A 21,040-nucleotide genomic window follows, 5' to 3' on the forward strand; every position below is an offset into this window, starting at 1 on the left:
GATTATGATTTCGAAATGCGAGATAAAATAAAAATATTTCAATAATATTCGGATATAAATACAAGCTACGTCAGGAGCTGATTGCCGAAATTGTATTCTGTGATGAAAAAAAAAAAAAAAAAAAAAAAAAAAAAAAAGATTTTTTATAAAGACAAGAGGATATAACAAGCTTCCAGTGAAATAAAGTTTGGTTTGTTGGTTTTGTGTGTTTTACTGGCACAAGAGCCATATTTGGCTATACTGCGCCAGTCAAATTGTAGTGAAATAAGGAAGATGCTGAAAACATGGAAAACTGTTGCATCGTATATTGAGAATCATCACTTTGATGTAGCAGTAGCTGTATACGCTAACATTTGATTTAACAATAATGCCGTCTCTTATTTTCTCCAAATTTTGAAGGTGGGCAAAAACAAATGTTTTTAAAAAACTTTCTTGTAAAAAAGTATGAATAATAAATAATAAATTGTATTATTATAAATTTTTTGTATGATTTTTATTCGAAATGAAACACATTATATCCTATTTTGTATTGAATCTATGAAAGAAATTGTTACACTTAATTAAATTATTACACGAGGAAGATTGAGGAATAAATTATACTTTAGTAATGTTTATTAAATATTAAAAATTAATTTAAACTAAGTATTGAATTTAAATTTAATCTTACTGATTATATTTTTTCCGTTCTTGCTCCCGTTTATAAAAAAATGACAAAATTGCGTTTGAACACACACAAAGCAAATAAATGTCTTCAGGAAGTCTTTGCTTGTAATCCTACATATTCAGTTTTCCATTGTATCTGTTTAGAACATTCATTCAAAATATTTCGATTAGTTTAGAAAAGACATGTGAGTTAACTAGGATTCGAACTAACAGACTTTTTTATAAATTTTTTTCTAAATTATTATCAATTCACCCAAAATTTGTATGCTTTGAGCGACTATTTAAATGAATTTCTAATTATTATTAATTCTTCCTTAACTTTTTCAATAAATAAAAGAACGCTTTCTTTTCTTTTTTACCTTATCTTTCCTTCATTCTCCCCCACCTCTTCCTTCTTGAAAATGATTTACAGGACAAAGTAAATAAAATAAATTAGTTTGAAATAAAAAAAAAATGTCGCAGTTTTTAATAATTTTTTTTTTGTAGTACCAAGTATAACGAAATCGCTTTGTTTTTTCTCAGTCAAAAGTGATTTACGTTTAAATGACATTGAATGTTAATTCACATGTATTAAAAGATAAAAATAATAATTAATTTTCGAAAGTTTTAGACATTTTGTTCGAATGTTAGGACTTTGTATTATCATACACTACAGAATTAAGCAAATTCAAAATGTGAGAATGTTTTCTTCATAGTTTAGAGTATGAAAATTCAAATCGTTATGATCCCTAATCCACAGTACAGACGCAAGAAATTCTATCTGCTTAAAAGATAAAATTCTGTATCTGCTTAAAAGATTAAATTCTCATGATATACAGTATAATTAATATACTAAAACTAGCGGGATTATTCTTCTCTCGACTGTTTTTTATATACTAGCACTGCTTCTATGACGGAATTTGAGTTCCATCACACTGTGAAGAAAATTATGTATTTTAGGTATCTTCCTTTCCGCAGCTTGGATCCAAAATATTATACTGATTTAATATGTCGGTGGCAAGAATTCATACCAAATTTCCTGTGATTAAACGGTTGTCTTCTTGAATTATCGCATTCACATATTCACAAATATATAGACCTAAGACGGAATGCAACTTTTTACAGGTTGGATTCAAAATTTGAGTTAGATTTGCAATTCTGAACTAGCTGTTTGACTACATGTTTAAACTAGCTACTTGAGATTGTACTTTGCTGTTTACGTTTCTAAACCGCCAGTTGCCTATTCCTCGATTTAAGCAGGTTGATTAAACGGACATTTATTTTCTGTTGTATCCTATGATTTTCGTAGACTATCGTTATTTTTTACTATTATCATATAATATATAATTAATATAGCATATAATAACAGTTCGCTTCGTTTTAGAAATACCTGAATTTATTTCTAAGTAAGGATTTTAGAAAAATCAGCAGTCAGAGAATTGAGTAATTGTGCTGATATAAATGGACAAGCAGACTCTCAGGCTTCCTACTGCATTTGGTAGAAACCTACAAATTTGGTACAAAGACAATATATCAAATTTCAAACTTGTAACTCGTTGAATTTTTGCGTTATCCTATTCACAGATGGACAGCATACAAAATTAAATCCAAGAATGCATTTTTCGGACACAGAGAAGTCCAAAATGTGGAGATAATTCGAAATTCAAGCTCGATTTTTTTGACGAAATACTTTCTCTTCCTATATATTTCGTTTAAAAGAATATAAAAACGAAAGAATCAAGTGTGACAAATAAATTGGTGAAATTGATTTCTTATCGTCGCACTTAATTTGAATTCTGTGATTTTTAATACAGATTAGTGACAAAATAATATGAACACCCAAGAAATAAAAGAAATAAGAGAAAAGCTTTATTGACAGACGCTGGATTACCTTTTCCTTAATTACAGATTATATGCTACGTGGGATGAATGCATAGAGGTCATGAGCAATATTTAAGGGAATATGAAGCCATTCTTCCTAGGGATAACTTAAATAGTGGAGGAAATTGAGCACGGAGTTTTGACTACAAATATCCCCATAAATACTCAACAGTGTTCAAACCAACAGACAGAGAAGGTCAAGCAAGATGTCCTACTTACTCCTCATGCCCTTCAAACCACCTTTTGGATGATTTTAGTTGTGCGTATAAGAGCGTTTTCGTCTTGATAAAGTGAGCCTTTTTCGGAAAATAAAGTGTGGAGAAAAGGATGCACTTGATTTTTCAGAATATCGACTTAGTGGGCAGCTGTAACCTTCCCATGCAGAGAAATAAGCGATTCAAGACCACGCCATGATATCGCTTTTTGTACCATAAGGAAACCATATCCAGGCTTCACAATCGGTGACAGGCAATCAGAAGAAAATGCTTCTAAGGTCATTTTTCTCAAACAAATGTCTCCATTTGTCTAAACATGATGAAGGTTGATTTTCCAGACCAAATGACTTGATGCCACTGTTGTGGAATCAGGTTTCTGTGTGTTTTATACCACTGGTGTCTCTGAAAAGCATGATGTGATGTTACCAATGACTTACGAATTGCAACTCTTCCATATATATTCGAAGCATGAGGTTTCTTTTGGACATATTTGCTGAAATGGGGTTCAAGAGATGGCTATTTATCTCAGATGTTATATTGGATTACTGTCACTATGCGAATCGACACTCTTTTATTCCTCTCAATAAGCTTTTCTTCGTCCATTATTGTGCTTCATAGAATTCAACATTATCGTATTTCGGGTACTCTGTCATAACGGTTGACACAGTAATCCTTGTACGGCCCAAATAATTGACTTCCATCACCGGCCAAGCAGGATTCCGCATTCCAACAATCATGTGTTTTTTTAATTCTGATAGGCAGTCATTATTGAGTTTTTTAGCGAATATGGAATCAAATCGAATATATAATCAAAGAATACAATATCTTAGATTGACTTTAAGCGACTGATACCTTATCTTTCACAATCACTAAGTGGCAGTCTTGAGTACAAAGTGACATGTACATTTTTACTTCTTTGAAATGGGCCATACCTTTTTACATGAGTGTCTGTATTATTTTGTCACTCATATGTATATCGAAGGCACATCTATTGACATAGGAAATTTCATAATTTACTTTAGTTATATTAATGTCCCGTTTGGAAGCAATAGTAAGGATATTTTGGGAGAGTCTTAGAAATTTTAAATCCCTTTCAAATGACCATGATGATATCTGAGCCAGCATTCTATGCCCCTTTATAAAATTACCGTGCTACACATGCGTGTAGAAAATCCAAAGTGTTTAGAGGTTAATCCGTTTTAAGTTCTGCTTAGAATATCTCAACAAAATCTTTGACCTCTTTCTTTTGAAAAAAGAATGAATCAGGATACAGTTGAATGAATTTAAACAAACTGATGTCTTATATAAGTCACCACCGTAAGAAGAAAATATAAGTTTGAATTTAAAGGTACTGTTGGTATGAGTTTTTTGAATATCAAGTAATGCTGATATGTATCAAATTTTTGATGCTTTTTTTTTGGAGAATGCATGTTTAATTTTGGTTAATACACTGATAAATAGCAGAAGTTCGTAAAAAAGCATGAAAAATAAACGGATTCATTTAGGAAAGGTTTTTTTATTCTTTCTACGGAAACATTTTAAAAGATCTGTTGCATTGCAAATCTTACAACAATTCAACATAAAAAAGTTAATGAATATTATAATTTCTCAAGGATATTTAAAGAAAACAAAACAAAACAAAAGCTTGTTGTTCATCAGAAATAAAAAAGAATAACATATGAAAGTTTAAGTTCAACACGACTATAAGTCACCAAATAGTCGCCAAGACCATAGCATCATTGATTTCATATGCATTCAGAATCTATTAAAATATCTACAAAATTCTGTTTCTTACTATGAAACTAACTACGCAAGGAAGTAATATTACAGATTTCTAACCAGCGAGAAATGAATACTTAAACTTGGAGCGTTCAGTCTAACGTCTACTCATGCTCATCTATAACCTTTCAAAGCTTCACATCAGACATGCAGAATGAGTAAACTTAACCATTATTTTTGATTTCCGATGCTCAGAAAGGTTGTCCATTGTTTTCTTTTCCTTTAATAACTTTGAAAAGTTGAGATATTAATTTATGAATCCGTATATAGTAAGTAGTATCGCAGTTATATAAGTAAACGAATTTAAGAAATAAAAGAGAAGTCTTGATATAATTAATAAACAAATATCTAAATTTGAGCTTGGAGATTAAAGAAAAAAGCTTGAAGAAATTTTCATAACTCAAAATTATGATTACATAAGCTATGTTTGGTTGAATTAGAAGTTCCAAGCATTATTGCAATATTTTCAATTATTTATATTATTGCAATATTGCACTACGTTGATAGTGGTGTAGCGAGTGTAAGTGAGGCCAGAGCATCGCATCATTTCTTTGCCACCTCAAGATATTTCTCTCAGGAAAGTGGTATAAAAGCTCTTTGCCTCCACGATGCCTTCCAAGTAAGGCAACTACAATATCTATGCCGCCCCTTGAACTCTTTCCACTACCTTACTACCGTCTAATAGTTACTGGAGTCAAGTCATGTTTACCTGAAGCAGTCAAATGCACTTTGATAACTTAATTTTTAGATTTACTGCACATCTTGCAAAAACGAAATAAAGCGAGTCAATCATTCATCCCATTACAAACCAGATAGGAGGAACATGAATTATAAAGCAGAAGTATGTGTTCAGATGCAGGATGGAAAAAGACGTAACGTTGTCACAACACAATTTAAGATAAGGTACAATTGGATGTTAGATGGCAAACACAGCTACATTTGTCATGCGTCTTTAACAGTACGTGAATGGACTAAATAATGTTTTTAAAAAGATAAGACAGCAAACATAAAGAAAAAAAAAAGGTGATAAAAATAATAATGATGCCTTTCATTCAATCAATTATACTTGACATCGATTAGGTATAATTTATACTTAATCAGTTCTGTATATGACAGAAAACAACTGAAATGATAAATTTTTAAGAATGAAAATGATTAATGAGGAATTTTTTACCACTTGATTTGAAACATTTTTTAAAAAATTTTTTCAGATGCGAAGCATTATAGAACAAAAAATCTGCGACTAATGAAGGAGAATGTTTATCTATGGTGTATGAATGTGTTTTTGATACTATACAGAGCATATTATTTGATTTAGATCTACCAAATTTGAAACAAATATTCTTTCGTGTATGATATTGTGCAGCATTTCGGAACATCTTTTTTTGAACTTTTACTCAGAATTCTAATTAATTAAAAATTAACCAAGATTCTTTTATTGAAATTATTCCTGTTTAGGGACATGATGGGTTTGATGGTCTCAGCTTTGGTCCGAAACTACTTTTACTTTAGCACTACAGCGTAATTGGCTCTGGTGCACGCTTCTATCGGGGCCAAAATTTTCGGTTTTTGAGGTTTGGAAAGGATCATCAGCTTGATGGTGTCCTTAACATTTGACTATGGCTTATATAATTTGCTTTTGAAGAAGATAATTTCCTTTCCTTTTCTTTTAAAATAAGACATATTCAAAAATTGTACATTTAAAAAGACAAAACTTATAATTAAAATGATGTGATTTTTTAAAAGTTACTGTAATAACTGTCTGTCACAAAAATCATAATAAATGCAGGCAGTACAAGTTCATATATTTACGTTAAAGGCGTAAGTCTAGTATTGTAATCAGGTGTGCAGTTTATGGGAATAAACCAACAGGAATCGCCTATTCGAAACTTACTCGCACACTTTCTAATAAAGATGTTATTTCTTTCTTCTCGCGTGTAAAAATGTGAAATTGGGCAATGCCGTGAACAATGCGAATGATCAGAATGCTATTTTTAGTTTCTCATACATGAGATTTTTATGTTTCATAATGTAGTAAAGAAAACCGGTACTTATGTATGAATTTTACGAAAACTGAATTCAGCATCTCATGTTTTTACAATTCCAGATATTTATAAAAAAAGCTTAAAATTTGAAATTGTAAGCTTAACATTTGTTGTTTGAATGTTATTTTTCAAGACAAATCAGCCAATACTTAAATCAGTCAATTAAAAAAACAAACATTGATCTACTTTCAAACATGAAAAAATGTACATGAATATTTTTCTGGAATTTAAACAATTATTGATTATTAGAATATTTTAATATATTCGAATTCATGTCTTTTGTAAATAAAGGAAGACACAAAATTAAATTTGCTTGAAAATACCTCAAAAAGATATTCGGGATCCCCAACTATGTTAAACGCTAGTCAGTTTCGTATTTTGCCTATGTAACAAATAAACCTTGTATATAGAATTCATGCTTATATGTAACAGTCAGAATGTGTCTCATTGATTTAATTTCAAAATCCATTGCACATCTTGCAAAAAAGAAAGGAAGTGATGTCACAGCTCAGCAATTCAATTTTACATTAAATGATATGCACAATTACGTTTGTGAAACCACAGTGAAATCGAATTTTTCAGACTCAAGAAGGCCTGAAAGATGATTCATCAAAAATCTCGGAGTCGATTTTGATGAATATCTTGATGATTAAAAACAAGAAATTAAATTCCTCTAAAATATAGGACAGTCTTTGCTAAAAATATACTGCGAAATTTTATATGAAGGAATAAAACCAATTTTTTAAGACGTAGATCATCGCAAAATCGTTCAACTATAAAAATAAACCTTTAAAAGAATGTGCAGCAAGATAAATTCAGTCTTTTTTCCAAAACATTTTAGATGGCATGTAATGATTTCTCTTGAGAAAATGTGCAAAGTACAATGAAAATAGCATGCCTTTATAGAACCAAAAATAGATCAATTGGAATTTGATATTGAAATTGATTCTATTTTTATTCTTCAAAGACTGACATTATTGTCTAGCGGAACGTGAGTTTATTTACGTCATCGTGCCATGGCTTTTTATGGCAGACGATTTTATAATGTTTGGAATTACTATTCATCTTATTTTTTTTTCTTGCTAAATAAAATGAATTCTACCCTCATAAAAAATTATTATGAATTTAAAATGAATTTTTTACGTATAAATATTTTCTCCTTAAGTGAAGCGTATAATATGTTAATGTATTCTGATAAAAAATATTTTAGAATATATAAAAATTGCAAAGAAGAGGAAAATAAATGGTAAAAATGCATCAAAAGCAGTCTGCATCGTAAGCAGTAGATATCTATGACTTTTCGAAATTTATTATTTTTAACTTATTTTAGTGCCTAAATTTATGTCAAATTCTCACAGAGGACTTTTTAAAGTCACTTAAGTTCAGCATTTTATTTCCAGTGATCAAAAGTATGGGATTTGAAAGCATGTTAACAAATAAAAAGATTTAACTCTAAAAATATTTATTATATTGTATCACTTTTTTTTAATAATTATTATGCTATTTATACTGTTTGCGTTAGTTTAAAATTTCAAATTAATTTATTTCGCTTATTATTTTTTACATTTCCAATTTGTTTCTTTATATCAACGTGACAATATTAATAGGCTGCTATATCATTTGTAAATTGTGATGTTTATGATAAAAAACAAATAAACATTGAAAATATTCAATATGGAAGACCGCAAATGCAACCAAATTTAAAAGGTGCATTTTATGTAATAAATGTTATTAAGAAGGACTTTTTAAAATTTTAATTAAATTTTTAATAAAAAATAAATCAAAATTTTAAAGGTTTCCTTCAATAAATTTGAAGCATATTATTTCACCGAAACCTTCTCTTCAAAATTTAAAAAAATAAGTTTTTCAGGGATATCGATTTTATTTACGTACAATTTGGTTCTCTTAATTTTAACAAATTTTTAAATATTTTTTGCAACAATACTTTTCATTGTTTTGGTATTAGATTTATACTCACGTATTTTGCTACAATTTTAAATACATTTTTTATGTGTACATTATAGCTGCGATACAAGTAATAGTAAATTCTAAAAATAAAAAATAAAGACATTTGAACTACGACTAAAACATTATCATGCTCCAACGTTTCAGATTAGTTTCCAATCTCCCGTATTTATTTATTTATTTTTTGAACATTTAAGTTTCAGATATTATGAATATTTTTCTGTGGAATTCACCAAAATTCGAAAATCTAGGATGACAGCAGTTAGTAGAACCTTTGCAGTTAAAAGTAACATTACTCCGAATCTAAGTCAATCATTCCAAAGATTTTATTAATCATACTTGAAAAAAACTGTTTACTTATTCAACAAATAGAAAAAAAAATTACAGATTTGAGTAATTAAGATTTGATTTGAGTATTTAAGTAAAACCTATATTATCGTTACAGAGAAAATGCCCTCCTTCAGAAAAATATAAGAGGTGAACTTTATAAAGTTCATTCTCATTTCTTTGAATCTGATTATCGAAACAGCTACACCATGTGGAAAGCTAGAAATCGATTCGGTTTAATTAAATTTAAATGTCGTTTCAGAGCTACACTAAGGCTATTTTGGGTAGGACCTCCTTATTTTAAACAATTTCAGCCGGCGAAAAAGACACCTTAGCCAACAACTACTCCAAGCATCCACCCCATTCACAGTTAAAATATTTGGATTGGACATATTTAGTGCTTAGTTCATATATATATAGATATATAACAGATCTTTGATGGTATCTGATCTCGAATCCATAGCCCTGAGATTCTGAAGTGAAGAGATTATGTTCTCAAGCGACTGCATATACCCTAAAACTTAGTCAAGAGTTTTAAATGTTACATTTAAAATGCTTGGTGTATAATATATTGTAATCAAGAAAAAAACTAATTTCTAATAATGTTGTCAATTCTATAATAATATAAATTCTATAATAACATTTATTGACATTGTAAAGAAGAATATCATGTTCTTAAATAGTCCTACAACCTACAAATTTAGTTAGTATGCCGGATCAAATTCTATTAATAACTATCAATAACCTTAAATAATTTGATATTTTAATGATTACTTTGAATAACCTATTTATTGGGATAATTAATGTTCTTTATGGGCATAATCAGTCAATAAATGTCGAAAATAGCATAAAAATTTGAACAATACTCTTGGAGGATGGCATCGAATAGTCGTTATATAACTATTTAACACATTTTAGTTTGTCTTTATATAAAAGAACTCGATTTTTGAAGAATTATATTCTTTAACCAAATTTGAAGAATTCGATTTATTAAACAGATGTTAATATTATAATGGCGTGAAGAGCAGAACGATTTTTAAGCAATGAAAAGAGGCTTTTAAAAAATAATTTTACATAAGTACTATCAAATGGAGACTTATTTAAAGCACATTTAATCAAGAACATGCTTGCAGCAAAACAATTAAAAAAATGGTAGAAAAGATGCATACTTACTTCAATTCATTCATAAACATTATCAAATGCAATTCCTAAGCAATCAGTCATTTACACAACAGCACACAATATTCGAAAATAAATAAATATTTTTTTTTTAGTCTTGTGTTCAAGAAAATGCAAAGATTCTCTGTAAAAAAATACTTAAAAGTCTACACTAATTACGGGGATTAATTTTTTACAAGCAAAAAAAATCAGAGAGATAGCATTTACGCGCGAGACAGATGTAAGGTACCACTTCAGAAGAGCATCCTGCTACTTTATAATAATTGATTAACATCTTTAAGATCTAGAAGCTCATTAAGCTAGCCGAAAACATTTATAAGAATTCTAATTTTAAATTCCATCTAGATGTAATAAAATTTTTCATTACATATTTTGTTGATTTGCGCTTTCACACAAAAACAATTTTTAATACCAGTGGTACAATTTTGCGCTTAAGCTATCAAGTAACAAATTGCTCTTAAAATAGCGCATACTAATTGATCATTGTCTACTTTTATGATCATCATTCGATGAAGTCATTTCTTTTTTTATATCATAGAAAAATTCTCCACTGTTTTACTGTCTTCCTATATTGCGTCGCTGAAAGCTATTAATGACTTGATAGCAATAGTGGACAGGCCTTTTTTCAATTAGTGATTTTTTTTTTTTTTTTACTTTTCATCTCGTGAAATTAGTTTGAATAATCTTTTTCTCTTGAATGCTATTTCGTATATATAGAGAATGAATTTTAATACCCCCCCCCCCCGTTAATCAAAGTTTTGATTAATTTCTACTTTTAGGTTCTTTCTAAATTCTAAGAATACTATTTTTGCAATTATGTCTGTCTGTCATTTAACATGATAAAAAAAAGCGTAATAAGTTAAGCAAATTAAATTTGGAATGCGATATTAACTCGAAAATCGTGAATTTCTGCCACATTTTGCATGAAATTCATCTATAATCTTCCTGTATGTTTTTTCGTGAACATATGAATATGAAAATTCAAAATCACAACGGCATAGATAAATTGAAATTCGATATATAGCTTTATTACTAGAATTTAAAATCTGTATCAATTTAATTTCAATATCAATATATATCTGTCACCGTCTGTTCGTGCGTATCTGAAAGTGATAGCTCGAAAATACAAGCTACATGGAGGAATTTTAATACATGATCTTACGCTATAATTATTAATATAATTTTGAACTAAAACTGTCTAGTTAATTCATTTATTTTTATTTATCTATTCAAATCAACATAACATCTATATCATGATATGCTAGAAGTGAAATTTACTCAGTGATCTTTGACAATGATGCCTTTTCCTTCAAGCAAAAATTCTAAGGCGATTTGATTTTATCCTTGAAGAATTTTTTTTAGCAAAATTGTGTTACTTGTATTATACCTTGGTATTTTGCTTCTAAAGATTGAAATTTTCTGACATCTCACCTTTAAAAGCGCTGCTTAATACTGAAATGGCGGCAAACGCAAGGCAGCGGGAGTATTTTTAAAGATGGCACGTTTATAGAAATCAGATTAGTCTTTCTTTTATATCGCAGGAATAAATGAAATAATCTGTAGCTCTGATCAGCGATTCATATACATTTTTCCTAATTTTACCATTTTTTAAAAATAATTTTAAAATTATGTGCTAATTATTCGAGATAGATGTAGAGTTACTATTGGAAAAATGCATTTTTTAATACTAATTAAACAGTTACCCAGGAAAACAGGAGTCCTTGATTGGATGAGGCACACTTCGAAAAGTTGCTATTAAAATAGTCCAGCATTGTCTGAAGCTGATATATGCAAAATTTTGTAATTCCATTAGTGTTGGTCTCAAAAAAGTGAAAACCTTATTTTAAAAAAAATTTAAACATAAGAGTTCGGGTGCTAAGCGTATTTACTAATTATGAAAATTAAGAAAGGAATACTGTAAACGAATTTTGATTTCGTAAACTTTTTCCAGTATGTATATTTATTGAACGAAGCAACATTAAATGCAATTTTTTACTCGTTTAAAGCACTTTTCCTAATTGAATTATATATCTATCTTTAACGGGTTAACATTAGATATTGAGCCACCATTAAAATGGAGATACTTTACAAAATGTTTTTTTCAAATATTAATTTTTTAAAAAATTAATTTTTTTTTTGTTTTAACCTTGCATTAAATGCTTTTAAAATGTTTACCATGAACACAAGAAGTGAAAATAATTAATTTTCACAGCAATAAAATTTTAAATTTTTTTAAATTTAATTTTTAAAATTTATTTTTATTATGAATTTTTTTTTTTTACCTGATCACTATAGCAGAGATTAAAGTTTGTTTTCATTTTCAATTGTTTTGGTTCTTTTTGAAAGCAATCTTTTGTTATTTATTTAGATGCACATGTTTATAGGCTATTATCTCCGGTCAGCGATTGTTCACGTTGTATTTTCTATTTTTCTTTTTCAGAAATGTTTAGATTCATGCAAACAATTCTGAATAAATTTGACTCAGTATTACGTTCATTGTTTAAAAAGCCCTTGCTTTAACTTAAAATAAACCATAACCAATTATTTGACTGAACATGCTCAGCCTGTTTTACAGGATGAGCTTATTAATTACTCACCCGGTTTTTGTAACCGTATCTGGTTTGTTTATTTATTTTTTAAATAATTGTTTAAAAAAGTAAAACATTCGTTCACAATCATTAGGATTGATTGTATTTACATCGCGATCATACTGCGTATTTTAATGGTGGTTAAATTGATGATTAAAAAGATGGATAAGATTGATGATCAGAGAGATACAATTGGACACTGAAACCGACTCTGATAGGAAAATAAATTATACTCTTTAAAAATATTAAGAGTATCCAGTAACAATAGATGGAATTATTAGATATCGAAACAAATATCTGTATACTTTCCTTTCATCTTCCAGCGAAAGTATGAAAATAATAGTTTTCAAATTGCAATAAGTAAATTTCTTTGCATTTTATTTGCTCGTAAATTAAGATTTTGAAGTAAAGGATAAATTTATTAATTTTCAACAGCTGATTAACAGAATTAATGTATTCGAGAGGATGATTATTGTATTTTTCATGTTTTTTTTCACTGGGATGGGTAAAGATAATAAATTATCGGTAAAGGTTAACCACCATTGTATCGATTTGAAATCTTCCCAGAGAGATGACATCGCTTCGATTGAGATGGTGGAATTCGTTACCAGTAAACCAGTCCAAACAATCAAGAAAAAGGAGTTGTTTATATAAAAAAGTTGATTTTTCTTTTTGGAATTGGCAACTGTATCGGAGAGTAGATTTCAAAGATAAAACCTCTTGTAAAACACTTGTCGTTTTATAGGTTAACATATACAATAGAACTGTAAGGAAAAATGCATTTGCAGAAAGGGTTTAAAAAAAAACTGAAGGGAAAATCGATATCCAGGACATCAGCATTTTTTGAAGGGGGATGAGATTGTGATGATAAAATGTTCACTTGTATTTCTAATTCAATGTAACACTAATGCCCTTTTCACATTTTAAATCTAAATATAAAAGGGATGAAAAAATATTTTGTCTCTGGCGTTAAGAGGCTATAGAGCTTTTATACTCTATTAAATTTTTTTTTATTGATTACATTTGATAGCCGAAACTCTTCTGAACATTTTTTTTAGTATTTTACTTGTGTGTGCATTAATTAGTTGAAAGGATATTTTCAAAAATGTGAAGGTCACTGTTGACTTTTCCCTCAAAAACGTTTATTATAAAGTCATTATTATTCTCAGCACTATATTTTCATAGCTTGCGAGCGGGATTAAACAAAAATGGTTCATCATATCAGTATGAAATTTTCTAGGTAGGCTTATGCACACATAATAAAGAAAATCATGAAAAATCAAAGCATTATTATGTATACTTTTTTTTCAGTGCTTGCTAATATACTAAATACGTTTTTAAAAAAAGCATTATCATGTTTTAACAACATAAAAAGTAAAATAACTCAAGTAAATCCATTAAAATATTGATCACTATGCACGATTATCAAGAAATATTTTGTGGGAGTAAATTGGTGTAACTTTGTTGATATAAGCTGCTTATTTTCTGAAAAACTTTGCGGCGAAGCAAATTCTGACTTCTTCAATTTTTAAGGAACATGTTCCTTTCACATGTATTTCACATATACTTTAATTAATAAGAATTATCTGACTTAAAAATTCATAATTAAAAGGTTAAATATCTTTTAAAACTGTGGTAAAAAATTCTATTTAAGAATATTTTCTTACATTAAAGAGAGTTGCCTTCGACCATCTTTCGAAGTCTGTTTTAGCTGAGATCCTATAGCCTCTTAAATTATTTTTGTTAAAAGACTATATTTTATTTGTCATTTTTGATTTTAAGAGTCTGCCTATAGTATCTTGATTATCCATAGCTGTCTCCTAAGCCGTGACACCGCTGTATGCAGATTTATTTAGAAATTTTAACAGAGAGAAGAAATCGCATGTGAAATTATTTCATGCCAATTACTATTTTCAGAACAGTCAATATTATATAATATCGTTAAATTATAAAAATGTAATTTTTATTTTAAATTAACATTCCTTATTTAAAATCCGCATTTAGTAATGTTTGGTGCTTAGGAAGGAAGGTTCCCTCCCCCCACAACATATTCAGTTCGTTTTACTCCTATTTATTTGGATATTTATTATTCTTCTCAGAGTAAAAAAATAAATATTGTAGCGGTTACGTAACTCTACTACCTTCTCTTTTGATACAATAGATGGCGTCACCTTATTAACATCAAGTTATATTTCCCATGATCCTTCTGAGGGGTCATTATTAGATTGTATTCCAAGTGAGTGTCATATATTTTCGTGTTCATATTTGTTTTGTCTAGTAAATAACTATTCCTGAAATTCGTCTATTATTTTTAGGGTTTATACAAAAACCGGCTTTTTGAAAAACCGGTTTTCGAATTCGATATTTCCAAAAAAACCGGTTTTAGCCGGGTTTTCCAATTTTTGTCAATATATATATATATATATATATATATATATATATATATATATATATATATATATATATATATATATATGGAACGATGAGCACATTTGGCCTTGGATTTCTCGCATTAGATACTTTTTTAGTTCTATTTTTTTATATATATATATATTTCCATATTCCATTTTTTTTATTTTATTTTAATTTATATAAAATAACAAAAAACGAAAACATACTTCATACTTACGTTATTTTTTCCAAATATAACAACTGTATATTTTTGTTTCCAGTTTTCACCTTCACAATATTAAGCAAACCTGCCGTGACTCGAGACGGATCGGATTCTGAGACCACATTTCGACAATTCCATTTCATTAAGGGGTGAGACGCGGAACGATGAGCACATTTGGCCTTGGATTTCTCGCATTAGATACTTTTTTAGTTCTATTTTTTTCACGTGTATGTGACTGTTATGTCATTTCTGACAGCGTTTTATTTTAACTGAATATTTCGTGTTGATATGGCTAGTTCAAGTGGTGTAAAAAAGCTTTCAGGAGTGGTACGAAGAAAATTTTATATGATATCATTAAATACTGTGATCAAGAAGCAGAAAACGGGGAATTATTTATTCCTTTCACAAGTTCTTCGAAACGAGCCAGTCAAATTGCTGATGTTTCTATTAGCATAGACTTCATACCGATAGACAAAACATCCGACAAGAAGCAAGAGATGAACTTTATCAAACTTTTGTTTCACCTAGAAAAAAAAGTGAAAAGGGATGTTCATGAAAAACATAAATTGACGAATTCGAGGCGCAACTGTGCAGTGCACAAGCACTGGCCAACGCAACTTACAACGTTGAAAAAATGTGTTTGCTGCCCGATGCATAGAATGAATAGCAAATCAAATAAGTTCAAAATTAATTTTTATATAATAATATGAATTCTTAAAACCGGTTTTCGAATGTGACAAATTTACTTTAAAAAAACCGGTTTTTTAAAACCGGGTTTGAAAACCGTAAAACCCTAATTATTTTCATCTATCTGATAATAAAGTTCTAAAATAGTCTCGTTCCTCCACAATATATATTTCAAGAACGCAGTTTGTTGAATTCGGAATCTCAGTTCTCAATGCTGAAAATTCCCAGATTAAAATCATTGACTTCTGAAATAAATCTTAGAAATTACTTAACCAATGCAAATGCTTGTAAACTGTTAGCAAAATTTGAATGCGATGAGTGATAAATTCACCGAAATGTCTGCGAGAATTAATTCATCCCGAACCGTTTTAATATTTAGGAAGAAAGTAAAAACAGTTAAAGTTTTTATTTAAAAAATAAGCAATGCCTGTTTTCTAAATGAAACTGAATTAAAACATCCAGTCTTTTATAAATAAAAGCAAAGTTAAAATTCTCTCAAATTTAACACTAAATCATTAACTGACTTATAAAAAAGATTTATAGTTCAAGTAATATTAACCAGTTAACAGTTTTTGACGAGTATACTTGTCATAGAAAAAATTACATTTTGCGTTATGACTAGTTTATTCGTCATAAGTATAAGTAGTGACAATTTGCAGTTTGAATTACAAATTTAGTAAAAACTGAAATATATACGTAAATTTCAAGATATTTAAAATATTTTGAAACTAAGTCGAAATCAAAGATTATTAATAATTATTATAAAAAAACCCGCATATAATATGAATTGTTTTTCTTAAATGTATCGCTGTGTTGTATTAGCCATACCAGAAGCAATTAGGCAACCATAAATTGTTTTAGACTATTCAGTATGTGGCGCGCCTAGTAATAAAAATCGGGATGAGAATCCTTTTGTACCATGCTTTCTCAATACCATTCTCTATCAGCAATTAAAATAATAAATGAATTTTTTTATGTTTCTTTTTGTTCATATGCAAAAAAATGTATGTTAGTTTAAGTAAATAAATAAATGTGATTATTGAAATAAAAAAGTAAAAGTCATTTCATTACAATATAATTTCATATCACACACACTCTGTGTTTGACGAGTATGCTCGTCATCGCTAAATTTTTGAGACACAATTTAGATACGCATTTTCTGAAGAGGTCGAAACAGCTTAATGGTTAATTATGCATACATAGTTATTTAAAGATTAATTTAATTTAATGAAAAAAATTAGACCACACACCGTTACTTCCAATATTTTATTGAAACTTCACTATAACTGAACAAGAAGAAAAGATGATAAGGACCAATAGTAAACAATACAGCATTTGGTTTTTAACCTGTACACATACTTATGAAAAAAATGCTTGCTTGATGCATTTTCTTTAAATTGATTGATTGTTTGATTTTTTCTAAATCAGGAAATATTTTGATATGAGACAAATGCTTTAAAAAAGGTATGTGAAACAGAAAAACACTTGCAGTGCTAACTTACAATTTTTACAAACAAATACACAATATTGTTTCTGTATTATTATGATTAAAAATAATAACTTGTTCTTTAACTACAGCGACACTTGTAAATGGCAGTGTATACTGTGTAATATGATTCCGTGATTTAAAAACATCAATTGATAGAATTCATTAAGACTGTTAAGCACATCTGACGGATAACGAAATGAAAATCCATTTGTACCATTTTATGAGTATTTTTTACATACTTTTATTTATCTTGCCTTGTTGCACATTTGTAATTTTATAATCGATTTTACTCCAACTTTCTTATATGCTGGAGTTTTGAAATTTCGTGCTATGCAGAGTCCTTGTTGGTGATAAATTATTCGAATATTTTCAGAATTAATCATCAACCAAACGATTAATTTTGTCCAATTTTGAATGAGTATTGTAGAGGCGCTTAGTAGGAAATTTGAGAAAAATTAAAATTCCAAGGCTTCATAATTATTATAATATAGAATTAGAAACTAAAGATTAAAAATATAGAGAATAATTAAAAAAAAATTAATATACGAGTAAAAGACCATAATTAAAAAGTGTTTTAAAGAAATTTATTCAGTGTTACAACTGGCATGGAATTATGTACGAATTCGGATGGAGCGGACATCATAATTTAGATTGATTAAATGACGAGGACGACATCTGATTTATTAACCTGCATCCCAGATTTTCACAACAGTGTGCAGACCGCACCAATTCCAGAACTGTTGAATGATGATACCATATCAAGCTTGCCACATATTGGTGGAATCGGGTCTCGAGCCTGGGATCATTATGTTTCGAAGCCAAAAATTGTGGTATTAAACCCCCGTCTCTCATCGGATCTTTTTGAATAACTAACAAGCAAATTATGGGTAATTGGATATACATTTTTTATGCCTCTGTAAATGATTCAAGTGTATATTTAGAATTCAATCCATTCAAATTTAAAAATCTATCGCCAAACGATTATTTTTATTAAAAAAATATCCAATAAAAGATTTTGTAACCGATGCTCAGTTTATCAAAAATTTCAAAACAATGGCATTTTTGAAGGTACGAATTTAAACCCAAATTTTAGGTTTATAAAGTAAAAAGCTTAAATTTTAGGTTAATAAAGTAAAAGCTTATAATAAGTTAGTGGTGAGCAAATATATAAAATTTTATCCCATCTTCTTCTCCCTTGATGTCGACGAAAAAAAAAAAAATCGAACATATAAGGGGAAAGGAGGGCATAGATGATGACGACGCGGGGAAGGATGAAGATCTAGACGACAAGTACATCAAGAAAGCTAAATGGAATCTAGCAAACAAACTGCCATAAAATTTGCCGAAGAGTATGCCTTTATGCCAACACATGATACTATGAAACGTTATTACATGCACAGTGAACTTTCAAAACTCCAACGACAATCTTACAGACAGGCAGACGCTTGAAGCCATTGGCACCATACTATGAAATGGATGTGTAACATGTATTTTAATCATTAATTAACATGCATATTAATTTTCTTCACTAAACTGTAAAATTACGAGATTGAGTTTTATTTTTAACTAATCTGTACAATTTTCGACCTTATTTATTTAATTGCTCACGTCAGATCCGAAAAGATAAATAAGAAACTTCGTACTCTGCAGTTTCTATTAATAGGAACACAAAATAAATTTTTAGAGATATGTTGTCAATTATCCAGAAAAATCGCTTATCCAATATCGACAAGATTTTGTTGCTGCCAGTTAAGAAAGACTTTATCAAATAAAGGTTAAAATTATTTATTGATTTATTAAAAAAAGACATTCCTTATCCGTCAGATTTTGGTAATTTTCACTGTAGACTATATGTGCCAGAAATGTTTTTGATTTACAATGATATAAATTTGTACAAAAAAGAAACAAATATTAATTTATATTATTAGGAATATTATTAATAACAGTAATATTCCAAAAACATGCAAAGTGCTGTCCAGAATTTCTCGGATACAGTGCTTAAAACTATTTAGATATTGTGATCTTTTGTCACAGAAAAACTCGTACGTTTATTTATGAAGAAATATCTTCCTATCAATATGCTGATTCTCATACTTTGTATTTTTTAAATAAATATTCTGTATCTCGTAATTCTTTCATCATCGTGTGCATTAGTGATGTTATGGTCAAAGTAAATAATTTCCCCTGAATGTATTTATTTAAACTATATGAAACGCACTAACTATGAGATGATTGTATTGAAATTAAAACAATCTTAAATGATCATAGCTTTTAAATTAGAATGAAGAAGTTATCGATGAAGATTATGGTTCAAAATTCATTGAATAATATTTCTGAATCAGCTCAAACACACATAATAATTTTAAAACTTAAAAAAATCAGGTGATCAGTCAACATGTCTTTGCATTACATATTACAGCTTCATTTCTTAGAACACTTCTAAACAGTAGATCTGTTAGATCTGATATCATATCAAAATTTTTTAAAAGAAAGGAAGGGGGTAAAAACAGAACTAAGATTATGCTGAACTTAGTGCTATCACTAAAAATTTAAGTATCCAGTTTTATTTATAAGCTATCTTTATAATAGATGATGTCTACAAGTGTTCCTGTCCTGCCATAGCATCCGGAGGAAAGTTAATAGCTGAACTGTTACTACGAATAACATTGGCTACTGTAATTGATATATAATAGACCTTATTGTCAGCAGCATATTCACCGATTCTTCATACATAAGATTTGTCGCGACGTGTCAACAGCGATGACCCTAGAAAGCCATCTTTGTATCCAGCAGGGTGCATTGAACCAACCACTAAACCAGAAGATACTCATTCAGATATATACTCTCGATGAGATGGATTTCATTGATAAAATCATCTTTACAAACTTCAAACATTTTTAGCTAACTGGATCTAATAATGTTTATGTAACAGAATGATTTGGAAAATTTTGGACAGCACTCCCATCACGTTTATTAACTCACTCCTAAAAAAAATTTATCCTATTGAATGTAGTTACAGTTTTTGAATTTCAAGTGAATAGAATAATTTACATTTTAATTTTTATCCATATAAATTTAATTTATATTTTAAAAAGTTTAATGCATATGAAGACATAATAGAAGGAATTCATAATATTTTCACTTGAATCAAAAATTAAATAAGAATATAATTTAAAAAGTCTGACAATCAACTATTTTACTAGAACTCAATTATTTTACTAGAATCTTTAGCTTTAACTCCACTCAGTAACTTTTCCCAAGATCACAAATGATCGTTTTTCTTCTTGAAAATGATATTGATTCTTGTGTAAATCTATAAAAAAAAAGAATACTAGAACTCATGCTGCCATCTGCTATTTTAATTAGACATTAGAAAATGTGTTCTGAATGGTTGACCATCATAAAACCACTGCATGCTAAGAAAATTGAAAAAAAAAAGTAGAAAAAAGATTTGAAAAGCTGCTATCTCTGTTTCATGAGCCTGCTGCATATTCAGAATACGTCCGATGGCATATTTTATTTAGATTTTCATACTGACTAGTAAAGATAACTACACAATTTAAATTAGTTAAAATCGAGTAAATGATGGAAACATTTCAGTCGAATTAAAAATGATAGGTACCATTGTA

This window comes from Argiope bruennichi, chromosome 2, assembly GCF_947563725.1.
Source record: "Argiope bruennichi chromosome 2, qqArgBrue1.1, whole genome shotgun sequence".
Taxonomy (NCBI): Eukaryota; Metazoa; Arthropoda; class Arachnida; order Araneae; family Araneidae; genus Argiope; species Argiope bruennichi.